The 15,460-nt window shown below is 40.5% G+C and overlaps 1 protein-coding gene across 8 annotated transcripts in view; it reads left to right on the top strand.

The window, feature by feature from the left end:
• Positions 1 to 63: 63 nt before the first annotated feature.
• ARHGAP29 (Rho GTPase activating protein 29) overlaps positions 64 to 15,460 on the top strand; it is a 76,691-nt gene continuing 61,294 nt past the window's right edge. For 3 of the 8 annotated variants that reach the window (XM_055084443.1, XM_055084447.1, XM_055084446.1), the window contains exon 1: positions 64 to 120. The gene's annotated coding sequence lies outside the window, so the exon portion shown is untranslated. Of the gene's footprint in view, positions 121 to 12,040; positions 12,117 to 15,460 lie in introns of those variants that run through there. The other 5 variants (XM_055084448.1, XM_055084445.1, XM_055084449.1 and 2 more) reach the window with 4 other exon arrangements.

Below are 15,460 nucleotides of genomic sequence, written 5' to 3' on the forward strand. Positions count from 1 at the left end.
CCGGCGGGCCGTGGGGGATGGGAGCGGCGAGCTCCAGCCCTCGGCGGCGGCGGCGGCGGCGGCGGCGGCCGTGAGTGTCGGGCGGGCGTCCGCGTCCGGGACGCGGGATGGGGCGCCGCGGTGAGTGGAGGATGGCGGCGCTCGCTGCGGACGCGGCTGGGGGTTGGGGTCACCCGCGGCGGCCACCCACGAGTTGCCGTCCAGGGTCCAGGTGGCCCAGGCGGCGGCAGGGAGTGGAGGCAACTTAGGGCTGCGCTGGTGGCTGGCGGCGGCGGGCCGGGCCGGTGTCCCCGGGACTCCTGGTCCTCCGGGATGGGTCCGACCGGACGAGGGGCGCGGCGGGCGCGGCAGGAGCGGAGGAGCGGGGAGGGCAAGAGCGGGCGTTGCAAGGACTGTCGGACCCCGCTGTCCCCAGTTAGGCGACGCCGCCCCGGCCGCTGGGGAGAGGCTCTCGGGGCGGACTTTACTCCCTTTCCAAGTCCCCCCTGAGCGTCTGTAGCCCCTCTCCCTTTTCTAACCACATGCCCTCATCTGCCTTTAAGCGGAGTTCAGGCGGGGGCTCCTTTACTCCTCCCCGCCCGCCTTTTGATTACCTTAACCGTGTCTTCACATTCGTCTTCTTTACTTGGGATTTTTTGGAAGTTTGGTGCCTTTTTCTGAAATTTTAGTCTGACAAATGTAAAGGCTGAGATAAAATAACAAACACCTCGTGTTCCCTGTCTACCTTTTATCACACTTCGTCTCACCTAGGCCCGGCTGTTTATTTATTTATTTATTTTTGTTGGGGAGTCGGGAATGAAAAGTAGAAAAACACTCCCCTTTCTACCCAAGTGCCCTACTCTGGTGCATCTCTGTCTCTCTCACACTCTTCCCTCCCTCTCCCACCACCCCGACCCTTCTCTCTCACACCCCTGTAGCCGTCCTACACACACTCAACACACACACACACACACACACACACACACACGCACGCACGCATGCACGCACGCACGCACGCGCGCGCTAACCCAGGCTGGTCCTAGGGCAAGCCCTGTGCTTTGCGAAATAGAAGTTGACAGGCGGGGGATTGCAGCTACTAAGAGGAGAGGAGAGCGTTTCCCTGTGAGTTTGTTTCCCATGCTGTCCCAGGACTCCTGTTCCAAATCTCAGCTCGAGGGAAGGCCTTCATTTGGCCAGAACAAAGTAGCCAGGAACTCTCCTTGTCTTTGAGCCCCTCTGACATTTCCAGGGTCTGTCTCGCTTTTTCATCACCACTCCTCTTTAGAAACGAGGGGGAGGTTTGTTTACCAACTACCCCCACTGGTGGTATTTTGTTTTTTTTGTTTTGTTTTGTTTGATCTTCGACATCCTCTATCTATCTCTAACGGTGGATCTTTTAGGAGCTGTTAGGAGGTGAAAGTTCCAAGACGCGGTGGAGCCAAAATAACCAAAGAACTTTTTGTTGCACATTTACCTTTTCCTTTTCTCTTCTTTTTGACAATTAGTTTCTTCCCTTTGTTCGGTTTGAGGGAGGGGAGTTTCCTGTTCAAGAAAAAGAATTCATAATTAAATATGAAAGTGAATATTTAGAATGAGTCAAGAAATTACAAATCAAATTATGAGTCTTGGAGATTTAAATCCCCTTTCTTCAGAGATTTCTATAGGCAGTTGCCAAGAATGCATAGTTAGAAATGCTTTCTGATTGTAGGAACTGTGCAAGTGAGGAACCTGGACACTTAAGCTTCATTAGCTTTATGGTACAAATAGCTTTAGTCTCCTGATTCTGAGGAAAGTTTTAGAGTGAATTTGAAGGGAAGTAAGATAGACCTGGGTTGAAAATGTTTCAGTCCCCAGATTGGCAGGAGATAAAACTTTGGCTGAGATGAAGAAAGCACTGTTCAGCAAATCTATGGTGGCTGGTCATTCCTGCTCTGCCCACCTCCCTAAAATAGAACATCCACCTAAATTATCAGCACCTTCACTTCCCAGCTGTAAAAGCCCTTGACCTAGGAATGTGTGCTTCTGCAACCACTGCTGTTGGTCCCAGTGGTTAGTACTGCATTGAACAAAGCTCATGCCCAGAAGGTACCCTGGAAAGATTTTCATTCCTGTACCATTGGTGATACATTCAGCATTCGCTCAGAAAATTTAGTGTGATCCCATTCTGGGTTAGACAAGGTCCTGTGGAACCTTTCAGTCTATTGGGTAGAAGTAGACAGTTCCAAATAAATAGGGCCCAAGGCATAGTATCTTGGGTTACCTGAGAAAAGTATGTAGAATGTCCAATGGGAAAGTTAAAGGGATGATTTATTTTCAGTGGAGGGAATGAAAAGGCTTCTTGGAAGAAGTGATGTTTTGTGTGAGTTTGAAGTTAATTAAGAGAATGATTTTAATAAGCACAGAAGGCAGAAGGATCCTTCAGGGCAGAATTCCTGGTTATCTCTAATACATACAAGGATGTCAGTGATCAGCTTCCATGATTCTGCTTTGAAGGCTATTTTGTTTGTTTTTAATTTCCTGCCTCATCTCCAGTATGATGATGAGCCACAACACAGAAAGACACATTCATGTGTAAAGAAACAAGGAGGTTTAAAAGGAAGGTTAGGAACACGTTTCGATATGGTGAGGATTTTTGTGGAGAGTTTGCATTTTCTTTCTTGCCTTTATCATTACTCTGATAAGCAAAAGAGCCATTTGGTGATATTGCCTCCCTAGGATAAGGTTTTTTGCTTTTTCTTAAAAAATGTTCAGTATTTGTCACTGAGAAGGTTTTCAAATACCATAGTCTTCCTTTCTAAGGAGGAAGATGGAAAATATTTTGAAAAGTATTAAGGGAGAGAGGAAGTTTAATTTCAGGGATTATTCAAACAGAACCTTCTACAATTTAACTTTTAATTTACTTATCTAATATTCTTTGAGCACTAAAAAATGATAACAGCTTTTTATACACTATGAGTGAGTTTTGACAATTGTATACACTCATGTAATGCCCATAATCAAGATACAGAACATTTCCATTACTCCAAAAAGTAATGCTCATTTGGAACTCCCCCCACCTCCCATACTACAACCCCGTCATCAGGCAACCGTTCGTGCTTTTTATTACTAAAGATTAGGTTCATTTTTTCTAGAATTTCATGTAAAAGGAATCATACAGCATATATTCTTTTGTGCCTGACTTTCATTTAGCATAATGTTTTTGAGATTCACCCATGGTTTTTTGCCACGTCATAGATATTTATTGTTAAGTAGCATTTCATTGTAAGGCTGTATCACGATTTGTTTAACCATTTATCTGTTGATGGACATTTGGGTTGTTTCCAGTTTTTGACTATAATGCTACATACATTTGTTTACAAGTTTTTGGATGAATGTATTTTTCATTTTGGGAGGGTATATAAAAGAGTAGAATTCCTGGGTTGTACGGTAAATGTATGTTCAACTGTATAAGGAACTGCCAGGCTATTTTACAAAGTGGTGTGTACCGTGTATAGCAGCAGTGTGTGGGAGTTTTAGTTGCTCTAAATCCTTCCTACACCAAAGTTGGTATTTCAGTCTAGCTAAAATTGAGAATTCCAGTAGATATTTAGTGGTATCTCATTGTGGCTTAAATCTGTGTTTCCCGGATACTAATGATGTTGAGCACTATTTCATGTGCTTATTACCCAGTTGTGTATCTTCTTTTTTGAAGTGTCTGTTCAGATCTTTTACTTATTAATTTATTGTGTTGTTCACTCTATTATTGAGTTGTAGGAGTTCTTGATGTAATTTGAATACAAGTCCTTTGTCAGATATTTTCTCCCAGTTTGTGGGCTTAACAGTTGTCTTTCAAAAAGCAGAAGCTTTAAATTTTGATGAAGTCCAGTTTACCAGTTTTTTGGGTTTTTTTATGGTTCTTGATTTTTGTGTCTGAAAAATTGTTCCCTGGATTTTCTCCCAAGTTTTCCTTTAGAATGGGGATCCTCAAACATATTCTTAAAGGACCAGATCATAAATATTTTAGGCTTACAGGCTACAGCACCTCAACCACTCAACTCTGCTGTTGTAGGGCAAAAACAGTCATTGACAGTACATAAACAGTTGGGCGTGGCTGTGTCCCCCCATAACTTTTATTTATAAAAACAAGCAGCTGCCTCCTCCAATTCCAGTATTTAAAAGACTGATAGTTTTAGGTTATATGTTTAGGTCTATGACACATGTTGAATTAATTTTAGGGTATGCTCTGAAGTAAGGATCAAGGATCATTTTTTTTCTCAAGACCATCTTTCCCCCTATTGAATTACTTTAGTAGCTTTTGAAAATCAACTGATTATATTTGTGGGTCTGTTTCTAGACTCTATTCTATTCTGTTGATCTATGTCTATCTCTATACCAATATCACACTGTCTTGACAACTGTAGCTCCATAGTAAATCTTAAAATCAGGCATTGTGAATCTTCCAAGTTTGTTCGTTTTTCAAAAATTTTTTGGCTATTCAGATTTTTTACATATTTATATACATTTTAGACTCAGCCCATCAATTTCTATAAAAAAGCCAGGAGAGATTTTGTTTGGGATTGCTCGAACCTATAGGTCAATTTAAGAGAAATTAAAGTCTTAACAGTATTGAGTCTTCTAATCCATGAACATGGCATACTTATTGATTTATCCAGTTCTTTAATTTCTTGCCACTAGTGTTTTGTAGTTTTAAATTTAGGATCCTGCACATGTTTTGTCTAATTTATTCCAAAAAAATCTTGTTTTTTGATGTTATTATAAATGGTATTAGTTTCTAAAATGTCACTGTCCAATTGTTTGTTGTTAGTATATAGAAATAAAATTGACTATGGTATATTGACCTTGTAATCTGTGGCCTTGCTATATTCATTTATTAGTTGTAGCACCTTATTTATCGGTTCCTTAGGATTTTTGAGGTGCACAAACATATCAACTTGTAATAAAGTGTTTCACTTCCTCCTTTTCAATCTGAGTGTATTTTATTTCTTGTTCTATTGTACTGGCTAAGACCTTCAGTAACAATATTGATCCTAATCTTAAGGGGAAAACATAGTCTTTCATTATTGACTATGATGTTAGCTGTAGATTTTGTAGCTGTCTCTTATCAGGTTGAAGAAATTCTTTTCTATTCCTACTTTGGTGACTGCTTTAATCATGAAAGATTGAAGAATTTTGTCAGATGCTTTTTCTGCATCTGTTAAGATGATCACATGGTTTTTCTCTATTGAATATTAAACTAAGCTTGATTCTTGGGACAAACCCTTCTTGGTTCTAATGTATTATTCTTTTTTATATATTGTTGGGTTTGACCTGCTAATACTGTGTTAGGAAATTTGATCTGTAGTTTTCTTGTAATATCTTTGTCAGCTTTCGGTATCAGAGTAATGTTGACCTCATAAAATGAGTTGGGAAGTTTTCCTGCCTCCTCTATTTTCTGAGAGTTTTTGTAGGACTATTTTATGTGGTTCAGTAGATTTCATTAGCGAGGCCATCTGGGTCTGCAGTTTTCTTTGTGAGATATTTTAAATTATGAATCCAATTTCTTTAATACATATAAGGGTATCCAGATTTTCTATTTCTTGTGTTAGATTTGGTCATTTGTGTTTTTCAAGACATTTTTCCATTTTATCTGTGTTGTTGAATTTTTTGGCAAAGTTGTTTATAACATTCTCTTGTTTCCCTTTTAATATCTGTAGGGTCTGTACTGATGTTCCTTATTTCATTCATGATATTAGTAATTTGTGTTTTCTCTCTTTACTTTTTGATCAGTTCAGCAAGCTATTTATCTATTTAATTGATATTTTTAAAAAACCGACTTTTAGTTGAATTGATTTTTTTCTCTGTTATCTGTCTTCTATATCATTGATTTCTACTCTTACCATTATTTCCTTCTTTTTACTTACTTCCTGTTCAATTTGCTCTTTACTTTCTAGCTTCTTAAAGTGGAAGCTTAAATCATTGATTTTAGGCCCTCCTTTGTTTCTTTTTTTTTTTTTTTTTTTTTTTTTGGCTGCATTGGGTCTTTGTTGCTGCACGCGGGCTTTCTCTAGTTGCAGCGAGCGGGGGCTACTCTTTGTTGCGGTGTGCAGACTTCTCATTGCGGTGGCTCCTCTTGTTGCAGAGCATGGGCTCTAGGCACGTGGGCTCAGTAGTTGTGGCTCAGGGCCTTAGTTGCTCCACGGCATGTGGGATCTTCCTGGACCAGGGCTCGAACCCATGTCCCCTGCATTGGCAGGTGGAGTCTTAACCACTGCGCCACCAGGAAAGTCTCCCTCCTTTTTTTTTAATAAAGCAGCTAAAGCTGAATATTTCTCTAACCACTGCTTTTACTGTGTAACTTACCCATTTTGAAATATCGTGTTTTCATTTTTATTCAGTTCAAAATATTTTCAAATTTGCCTTGTGAAAATTTAACCCATGGATTAGTTAAAAATATATCTTATAATTTCCAAATATTTGGGGATTTCCCAATTATCCTACTGTTATTTATTCCAAATTTAACTTTGTTTGGGTCAGAGAACATACACTGTATGATTTCAGTTCTCTTAAAGTTATTGGGACTTATTGTATGGGTCTACATATGGTCTATCTTAGTGAATATTTTATGTGTATTTGAAAAGACTGTGTATTCTGTTGTTGGATAGAATTTTCTATAAATGTATATCAGGTCAAGTTGGTTGATAGTATTATTTAAAATTTCTATATCCTTACAGATTTTCTCTTATTTGTTCTTTTTTTTTTCTTGTCACACATTTTTCTTTGATCCACTTTTTTAAAAATTTAATTTAAATTTTAAAACAGCAGGTTCTTATTAGTTATCTATTTTATACATATTAGTTATATATGTCAATCCCAATCTCCCAATTCATCCCTCGCCAGCTTCCCTACCCCCACTTCCCCCCTTGGTGTCCATACATTTGTTCTCTTATTTGTTCTCTTATTTGTTCTATCAGTTAATGAAAGAGGATTGTTGAAATCTTAACTATCATTGAGATTTGTCTGTTTTTCCTCACACTTCTGTCAGGTTTTTCCTTGTGTATTCTGAAGCTCTATTTTTAGGTGCATACACTTTTAAGATCATGTCTTTATGATGAATTGACTTTTATCATTATGAAATGTTACTCTTTATCCTTAGTAAAACGGGTTGTCTCATATAATAGAGCTACTTCTGCTTTCTTATGATTAGTATTTGCGTGGCATATCTTTTTCTGTGGTTTTACTTTCAACCTATCTGTGTCTTTATATTTCAAGTCTGTTTCTTACAGGCAGTATGTAGTTGAGTCTTAAGTTTTTATACAATTTGACAATCTCTGCCTTTTTATAGGGGTGTTTAGAGTATTTATATCTAATGTAATTATTGATATGATTGGGTTTAAGCCTATAATCTTATTGTTTGTCTTTAATTTTTCTCATCTGTTCTTTGTTTCTTTTTTTTTCTTGTCCTGCCTTTTTTTTGGATTAATTTTTTAAAATTCCATTTATGTCCACTGTTGGCTTATTAACTGTACCTCTGAATATTTTAATATACATTTTAAACTTATTATAATATGCCTTCAAATAATATTATGCTATTTCACATATAAAGTAAGAACCTTACTTTCATTTCCCTCCTCCCTTAATTTTTGCTATTGTGATACTTTTTGCTATCCTGAATATGTTGTAAATGCCACACACATTGTTATTACTTTTGTTTTAAATATCAGGTTTTTTTTAAAAAGAAACTTACAAAATGAGGCTTGTTTTGAAGATTTGTTGGGGTGAGTCTAGAATACTATTTTAGTAGGGCTGGGTTAGATGTACTACTAACACATGTCCTTCTGGGATCTCTCCTTGACTATTCAATAGGTCTCTCTACTCTGGCTGATGAACACTCTGAGGTCTCCCAGACCTGTGAGAGCCCTGGGAATTGTTCAGCTACAGGTCCCTGGAAATTCTTTGTCTATCCTTGAGGGGATTCACCCTATACATATATAGCTTTGTATTCAGCAAGAAAATTAAAGAGTTGCCTATACAAATTTCTGGAGCTCTTCCTCTGCCTACCTTCTTCCTATCTGGTACTCTGTCCTACAGATTCCAGCTGTCCCAGTCTCCCTGAACTATGATCCCTTTCTCCTCAACCTAGCAAGAGAACCACACTCTGTTTGGCTTCCTTCTTGCATGCCATGGTCTAGAGTGTGTCTCCAGGCAGAAAGTTGGGGTGACTGTAGGAATCACCTCATTTGTTTGTGATCCCCTCTCTCCAGGATCACAGTCCTGTGCTGTTTATAGTCTAATGTCTGAAAACAGTATAGTGGAAGGGCAAGTCTGATCTCATTTATTCCTGCACTTGATATATTTAAAATTTTAAGACTTTTTTTTTAAATCTGGAGATTTTCTTTTCATCGTTTTCCTTGCAATTTATTTGTTTAAGAAACTGTTGTTTGCTCTATAAAATGATCCACAGCCTAGATTTTACTGAGTGCATCCTGTGATGTAATTTAACATATTCTCTTGTCTTCTGTATTGCTTATAAAGTGGTAATTGGGTCTAGAGCAAAGTTTCTTGACCTTGACACTGTTGGCCATTTGGGGATGGGTAATTCTTTCTTAGGGGTAGAGGTAGGAGGGCTGAGGTGTGCTCTCTTGTGCAGGTAGGATGTTTGGCAGCATCCCTGGCTCTATTCACTAGATGTCAGTACAACTCCTTCCCAGTTGTGACAATCAAAGATGTCTCCAGACATTGCAAAATGTTTTTAGAACCATATTCTGTTATAAAAAGTAGGCTACCTAAACTACAGAATCAACTTCAGGAATATGAAGATCCTTACCCAGCAAAAATAGCAATACTGCCTATGTTAACACTGAAGAGAACACATGAAAAAGATTTTAACAATATGCAAGTTGAGGCTTCATAGAATGACAGAAGAGCAATATCACAGAGGATGTGATTCCTGTTTGAGAAGGGAAAAATACTAGAGACAATAATAACGTAAAATGGTAAAAACACAATTTTAAGATGTTGGACTTCTACAATAGATATACAGATGGGTTTACTTCTTTTTTTTTTAACCCTTTATAATTTAATTATAAACCAAGAATTTTGGAGTTGCAGAAAGGTATTGTTTCAATAGTGTACTTTTCATACTTGAAACTTCCTTGTGTGACATAAAATTTCTTTAAACAAAATGCAAGTTAGGGGGAATTAATAAAACAACCCTTTTAATTTAAAAGTGAACTACCATTTTTGCTAATGTTTCCAAATATTATATTCCTCCTTACTAAGGAAAAAGAGTAGAAAAGATGACAGATAGTTAGTCTATTTTTAAAAAAGCTATAAGAGGAGGACAGGGATTGAGAGACTTCTCAAATTTCCCTCAGATAACCGTACTTATAATTTAATGGTCTAATATTCATTGAAGATTCACTCTGTGTTGGTTCTATGCAGAATAGTTGGTTGTTTTGAGATGGTTTAGAGGTAGATCTGGTGGGAAGGGTCTTGAGATTAACCCAGAGCAGATCCAAGGGGCAGACTTTCCTCCCTTGAGTTCCCTGAGGGTTACCCTGCCTCTACCTTCCATGACCTTCAGAATCCTTTCCTCTCTCCCCCATTGGTGTCCTTCAGTTTAGTCATCAGTGGTTTCCATGATGAGTGTCCATGGTGCATCATTCTCCTCCATTAGGATTTGAAGGAACATTTGGTTGTTAGGTGTCCCCAGCATTTTTAGTGCTTTTGATCTTGGCACAGTTATGTTTAAAGTTTTTAAAAATTAAGCAAAGATAAAAGAAATTATGATAAATAGAAATTAAGATAGCTCTACTATCTGCAAAATGATAGTAGAGCCCAGGTAATCAAGGAGCCTGAGGTTCTCATATTTATCCTTTCCAAGTAACAACCTAGGGCCCTAATTGGGTTTATTTGTCCAGAATTGTTTGGGTGTGAGAGATGTCCGTCTCCCCTTTTTCTGTCCCTGGGTAGTCTTCCTATTTCTTTCTCTTTCTATCATTTCTGTCTCTTTTCCTTATTCTATCTGCATCTTATTTTCTCTTTCTCTGCCTCCATTTGTCTCTGCATCTTTTTTGGTCTTCTTTCTCTCTTCTCCACAATTGTTTCTCACCTTCTCACATCTCTCTTTCACGGCTTTTTCCCCTCCTTCCCTCCCATGTGCTCCTTTCTGTCTCTGTCACACCACCACTTCTACCTCACATACCCTTTCTCCCCATGAGGATCTTGTGCAAGACATTGTTCAAATTTAATAAGGAAAACAATCCTCTTTATTAAGGAAATGGTGATAATGGAATAAGAAAGTACAAAATAATTAATATACAGGTATTTAAAAATAGATATAAAGGGGTGTTTGAGATTGAGTGATTGCCTTATATTTCTTCCCCAAATCTTCCTTATGATTTAATAAGGGTTGGGATGCTCCAGCCTCCTTTTGCCCTGGGACCCCTGACCTCTCAGTTTGTTTCAGTTCAGGGCATCATCATTTTCCATGGTGAGAGTCCATGGTGCATTGTTCTTTTTAAGTGTGGTTAGAAGGAGAGTTTGGTTTTGAGGTTTCCTTAGTGCCTGTGGCATGTCCTTGGTACTGTTGTGTTTGGGGTTTGAAGGGGTAAATTTGTGTAAGTTGAGTCGGACAATTCCAGTGTGGAGCTAAAATATCCAAGACGCTGAGCATTTTCATATTTATCTTTTCCAAGTAGCACCTGAAGGGCCAAATTTGCTGTTTCCCCAACATTGTTTTTAGTATAAGGGTTCAAAGATATGAAAGATGTTCCTCTTCTCTTTGCCAATGAGTGTTTTCTCCCTGTCTCACTACTTCACTTGTTGGCTCTCCCATGCTCACTTCCTTTTTGTCCCTGTAAGTAGGTAGTCTCTCCTTTCTCTTTTATTTCTCAATATTTTCTCTTTCTGCCTCCACCTGTTTCTGCCTTCCTTGGTTTTGACCCTCTCTCTCCCTGTGTCTGCAGCCCCGCTTTCGTCGTACTTCTCCTCACACTCTCCCGTGTCTTTTTCTGCTTTCTCCCACATGCGATAATATTTTTCAATGCCTCCACCACTACCGCCAGCCACCCTCCCCATGTGCCCTTTGTTTCGCCATCAGTTCTTTCTGAATGTTCCAGAACTGAGATAGCTAATGACGAGGCTTGTTCTCGTGAGTAGAATGATGTAGAAGCTTTCAGCCCCTGCTGCTTTCTTTAATTATTCCATCTTTCTCAGACATTTTTCTCATTCTGAGCGAGTTTGAGAGTGCAGTTGAAGTAATATAGGTCTAAGTGGAAAATATGACCCTGTACAGAGGGCAGAGTAGTTGGCTGGTTTTGAGGAAGTTTATTCTTCCGGAAAGGAGCCAGGCCTGTGTTACACTTTACCTGTGTGGGGTCTTGTTTTTGTTTTCTTGAGTTGGAGAGAGAGGAACGAGGTGGTCAAAAGAAGTACCTCATAAAAAATGTAGATTGCTCATCCAAGAAATTCCGATTTGCCAGATGAAGTCATCAGGTGACCTGTTCCTAAAGTTAAGCACAAAATGTATTTTTGTTCTTAAAGGGAGAAGGAGGGTGTGGGCAGGGGTAGGACTAAACAAGTTGGGGACCAAATTCCTGACTGGAAGGAATTCAAAATGTCCACCTGAGAAATGTCCACTTAAACAACAAGGACCTGCTCCCTACTGGAGGGTGCAAAAGGTGACTTATCCCTAAGGTTCCTCCGCCTGTCCTGCCGCAAGCCGCACAGGGCGGCTAACACGTCCTGCAGATCTCGGGACAGTTTGCTGGCCGAGAAGAAGCTGACAGCCTGCGCTGGGCGCGGGAGAGCCAGTGGCCTGCCCCACCTGCCGCTGGCGCCCGTCCCCGCCCCCCGGGCGCGCGGGCCAATGGGCTGGGCCCCAGGGGGCGGGCCGCGGCCGGGCGGGAGGTGAGAGGCCGGGGGCGGGGCAGCCCGGGCTGCCTTGGTCGTGGCTGTAGCTGCAGGGGCGGCGGCGGCGGCGGCTTGGCCGGGCGTCCGCGGGCCGTGGGGGATGGGAGCGGCGAGCTCCAGCCCTCGGCGGCGGCGGCGGCGGCGGCGGCGGCCGTGGGTGTCGGGCGGGCGTCGGCGGCGGCGGCGGCGGCGGCCGTGAGTGTCGGGCGGGCGTCCGCGTCCGGAACGCGGGATGGAGCGCCACGGTGAGTGGAGGGTGGCGGCGCTCGCTGCGGCGGCGGCGGCAGGGGCCTGGGGTCACCCGCGAGTTGCCGTCCGGGGTCCGGGCGGCCCAGGCGGCGGCCCGGAGTGGAGGTGACTGCGGGCTGCGCTGGGGGCCGGCGGCGGCGGGCCGGGCCGGTGTCCCCGAGACTCCTGGTCCTCCGGGAGGGGTCCGACCGGACGTGGGGCGCGGCGGGCGCGGCAGGAGCGGAGGAGCGGGGAGGGCGCGAGCTGTGGCCCTGAGCAGATGATGAAGATTATAAAAGCAAACACATAGCACGTCCCACGTTCGGCGTACAGTTTTCTAAGAGCGCTACACGTTTTAACTTCACGAGAGTTCCACGATTATTTAACTAATTTTTCACACGGGGGAAACCTGTCGGAACACACAGACTAGTAATTGGCATAGTGTGTGATTTAAAGTCGGACAGTTTTGCTCCAGAATCTGTGCTCCCTACCGCTACAAAGTCTGATCGGATCCTGTCCCACCCGCCCTGCCCTGACAGCAGCCCTCAATTCATCTGGGTCTCTGTCCCGAGATATCTTAGGATTTCCGTGGTGCATTGTTCTCGTCCCTGTCTTTTGAGCCGAGGGAGGGGTGTTTCGTTCCGAGGCCTCTTCAGCCTCAATGTTTTTTTCCCAATTCCGTTGTGGACGTTTTCGGGGCTTGACTTTTTTTTTCTTTTCTTTTTGACGGGTGAGCCCAAGTCTGAGACGTTTCAAGCTGGAGCGCTAGTGGTTCACGAGCCTTGTGTCTCCATATTCATCTTTTTTGACTCTCTTCCTCAATAAGGAATTAGCCTCATACCTCTTCGGGAGAGGAGGACTGTTAGTTGCTAAAGGCGGGAGCTGAGCGCCCCTTCCCCTTTCTCCAGGTGTATCTGAGACGGTATCTCTTGTCTGTCGCTATCAGTGCCTGCAGCCCTTTTTGGTTGCTCCATGTTCCCATTCTGTATTTAAATCCTGGGATGGGGAACGTGGTCTTTGGCATTGGGTAGTTTTGGAGAGCCCTGCCTGTCAGGAATGCTGGACATTCTGGAGGCGTGGGAGGTTGGGCAGCTTCATCTTCTTTAAACGTGCTGAATTCTAACTGCCCAGGAATGAAGTGTATGTGCGTTGCACGCCTTTCTTTAGAAATTAGTTATTTGCATATTATTGATAAAACTTTTTAACATGCCCCATTCTGTTTTTGTGAAGAGTGCATTTAAAAAACGTAATCAAAGACCTCCAGAATGAATTTTTCTGATTTTTAAAAAACATCTCTAGGTATCAATAGATTCTTACCAATCAGAAATTTGTTGAAATAGCAGATTTCAGAAATATATGGCAGTTTTTCCTGAGGTAGAAATAGTAAGATAGGGAACTATTAAGTACAGATATTTGGGTTTGTTTTACTCTTCAATTAGGCAGCCAGGTGCCTAAAATGAAAATACTTCTGTAAGGATACATTTGGGGAGGAGGAACATGGGGCAAGAACATTTGATTAACACAGGCTCCTGAAGTCTTGGAAAAGCCACATTCCAGGGTACCGGAAGTTAGTGTTCACATTTCTAATACACATATTACTTAGAATTTAGAACATATAGAGAAAGTAGTTTGGCACAGTGATTTTCTCTTTGCTACAAAGTTCTTTGCGAAGTGGATAAAATGCTTTTTTTTATGTTGATGGTTTGGAGTTGGAAGATATGCAGAGAATTAGGAGAGTTTCACAAATATTTTGCTCAACAGTCTGTTTGCACAGTTCAAACTTCACTTGGAAGCCATTTAGTAGGCTTCCATGAAGTCAGTTAAGTTTCTGGAATTGTTTCCAGTCCTATATTTCTTGCTCACAATTTACAGATATATTGTAGTGAAGTCACATTTTGTTCATTACTTACGTATGTTAACAATCTCCCACAGTAAAGCACACTAGTGATAATGGCTAACAGTTATTGAGTTTTCATGATGAACCAAGAGTTGTGCTAAGTGCTTTCCATATTATTATCTCATTTAATTAAATTTCCAGTTGCAATGTGTTAGTAACTACATTTTATGTTACCACCAACTAGAGGATGTTTATTTTGGGACATGAGAAAGTAATGTGGATGATCTCGGAAAGTGTATAACCTCCAAACTTTCTCATTATCATAGTTCAATTTTGTGAAAGCTTGGATTAACTTTATGTTAACATTTTTTTCAACTGTAATGTTTCCTTTTTTACAGTTTGAAATATGAAAAGTAGTAAAGTATATGTAGTAAAAGTAGTACATTGCTCACCGTAATCCCGACTAGAGGTAGAGTATAACCCCTTTTAGTTCCTCACTTCCCCATCGTTTTTGTTTGTTTACAGACATTCTTAGTCTTGACTAAATATATTCAAGCATTTCTGAAACACTTTTTACAACTTTGGGCTACTAATTTGACAGTTAAAATAAATTTTTTTTTACTGAAATAGGTGAATTGTTTTATTCGAAGCTTGTGATATATGCTTTAAATTTTATAACCATCTTTTTACCAGTGACAATGACCAATTTTCTGATTTACTAAACTAAAAGCCATCAAAATTAATCAGAGTGACTTTATTAAGTAAGCTGCAAAAGTGATAAATTAGGCTAATAGTCTTCTCAATTAACGATTTGTAAAAGAGCTGCCCAAGCAAGGCACTTGAGTGTTTTGTTTGTTTTTGTTGGAGGGGAGACTTAGGACAATTTGGGGAGCACTATTATTATACCTAAGTTCATTTTAGAAGTTATTTATACATTTAAGGATTAATGTTAGATAGGTTTGAAACTAGATTAAATGTAGAAATTGCATTTCCAGAAATAATTTGAGATTAATAAGAATACTGAATAAAGGAATTTTAAAAGCCATTGAAGAACTGTCAGGACACCTTATTTAATAATCAGAAGTAGAGAAACAATAATAGAAATCAACCTTTCATTTCAGTTTTATGTACTCTTGCCTTTACTCAACTTCATATGCTTGGTTTTTTGGTAGGATACTATTTTAGAGACAGATTTTTAAAAACCGATTCTATTTTCTGTTCAAAACACTGCAACAATCCAGAGTTAAACATTTTTATTTCTGTAAAAAATTAATTGAAACTTTATAAATTTTTAAAGTTTATAAATTCATTATAAACTACTGATTTATTATTATTCATTTTTAGTTCTGCAAATTCATCACTCATTCTGTGGACAGTTTTGAGTTGTTTATCCCTCATATGCCAAGCACTGTGCTATAAGCAGAGAACGCTTGGTTAGCAAACATTGGTCATGATTTCCTTGAGATTATAGTCTGGATAGGGAGACACGAATCACCTATGGGAACTTCGATAAGTGCAGTGATG

This window comes from Physeter macrocephalus, chromosome 4, assembly GCF_002837175.3.
Source record: "Physeter macrocephalus isolate SW-GA chromosome 4, ASM283717v5, whole genome shotgun sequence".
In the NCBI taxonomy this organism is placed as follows: domain Eukaryota; kingdom Metazoa; phylum Chordata; class Mammalia; order Artiodactyla; family Physeteridae; genus Physeter; species Physeter macrocephalus.